Below are 2,125 nucleotides of genomic sequence, written 5' to 3'. Positions count from 1 at the left end.
GCAGTGTTGTAGTCACTTGGTGGTGAATTTGTGAATGACCATTAATTGTGTTACTGGTAGGCTGCATACCGTATTTACTCGAATCTAAGCCGCACTTTTTTCCGGTTTTTGTAATCCAAAAAACCGCCTGCGGCTTAGAATCAAGTGCAAAGCGGAAGTTCTGAAAAATGTTGGTAGGTGCCGCCACAACTAATTTCTGTCGTCGAATATATGCAGCGCTTCGCAGGCACAAAGATAAATACTGGCACCAAAACCTCTGTGTCAGTAAATAAATTAAAAAAAGGAGGAAGACGAACTTTCTTTCTCCGCCCTGAGTTTCGACCACTGCCTTTTCATACATTATCCAACGAAGTAAATACAAATTCCGTATTGTTCATCTTCGAATGTAGCAGCATTTCAATGTATTGCGAAAATCCAACTGGCAGGACTGTTTGGGATGTTTATCAGTATGGCCAACTCTGCGTTCTGAATTTTTTCCTACCTGTGAGAAGAGATGGTTGCCAATAGGAACTTTTATGAATTGTGAATCACATGCAGTATTCTCTTCACCATAATAATAATAATACGAATATAAACATTTTGCCATGTATTCTTTCGTGTTTGCTGCTATCTCATTTACATTCTGTCTGTCAAACTAGAGTGAGACAACAGCAAACGCGGAAGAATATACATGTCATGTCATGTTTATATTCGTATTATTCTTATGCCGAATAGTGATACAGTCAGAAATGAAGCGCGGCAATTGATTAGATTTTTAAATTTAAGATGATTCTAATTTCTGTGCAATATGTAATGTACTAAAGAGGCGTCTGCAAAGATTTTCAAACGGAGAAAAATTTTCACTTTACTCTCGTTCAGAACATCTTCTCTCATACGCAGCCTATTATTTGGTTCTTGTTGATCATTATCAAAGAAAACAGCAGTGTAAGTAACAACAAATAGCAGTCTCTTGCCATTGTTTCGCTAATGATCCGATTCCTCTCTCTCTCTCTCTCTTTTTTTTAAAGCGGCGGTAGTGCGCACAAAAGCAAGCCATGTCGCAAGCAGCGACAGGCCGTAAACACTCATTATCAGAAAGCGACAAACAATGCATGACACAGTACAGTAATGCATTTTCAGCTTTGAGTGACGTAAACACCTATAACAAAGAGAACGGCACGTATCAGATCAAAGAAAAATAAGCAATCAATTCAAACCAGACCAAGCACGTGAAAAAGGAAGGGTACTCGTATAAATACGGACGGAGTGCCCGATGCATAGCAACGGCTACCTGGTAAAGCTTAACTGCTAAGCTTACGACTCGAACCAAACTACTATAGCTGTATCGTCATTCATTCGACCTAAATCGTGTCTCATATTACAATGGACCAACTTTGTTTCGATTTGGAGGTGTGGTCTAAACTTTTCTCTCCCCTTGAATTTCCAGTCTCGGATTTTAGGTGCGGCTTAGATCCGGGAAATTTTTTTTCCTCGATTTCGAGTCTCATTTTTCAGGTGCTGCTTAGATTTGAGTGCGGCTTAAATTCGAGTAAATACGGTAAATCTTTCCCATTCGGGAATAGCTGGCACTTGTGGAGAGGAGCCACTCGCCACGCATACATAGTTTATCTTGCAAGGAGAGTGTCCGTACGTGTGATTGAACAGGACCTATAACAGTAATCTGCTGCAACACATTGTTTGACTTGTGATGAAATATCTGAAGTTCCGTAACACATGGGTGACTGAATTCTGTTGTAGAGGTATGCAATTTAAGCCTCTGGTTCTCTTCAGATGTTGGGAGGTGCGAGGTTAGGGAGATGGATTTGATAACCCTCACGATGTGTAAAGCATTCCAAACAGTACTGGTGGAGCCAGTGTAACTGATATTGTCGAATACATATTGACAGCATGTTCCAGTTCGTATAGGCTCTTCAGTGTGGTAGGCAGTAGACAGCTCCAGCTGTTTGAGTTTATTTACATACTAGCTCACGTAAAAACTGAATAAGTACTTACTTAATAAACTGAAAATAACCGCCGGCCGGTGTGGCCGTGCGGTTCTAGGGGCTTCAGTCTGGAACCGCGTGACCGCTACGGTCGCAGGTTCGAATCCCGCCTCGGGCATGGATGTGTGTGATATCCTTCGGTT

The sequence above is a fragment of the Schistocerca serialis genome, chromosome 1, assembly GCF_023864345.2.
Source record: "Schistocerca serialis cubense isolate TAMUIC-IGC-003099 chromosome 1, iqSchSeri2.2, whole genome shotgun sequence".
Classification (NCBI taxonomy): domain Eukaryota; kingdom Metazoa; phylum Arthropoda; class Insecta; order Orthoptera; family Acrididae; genus Schistocerca; species Schistocerca serialis.
Note: the sequence above shows the minus strand (reverse complement) of the source record.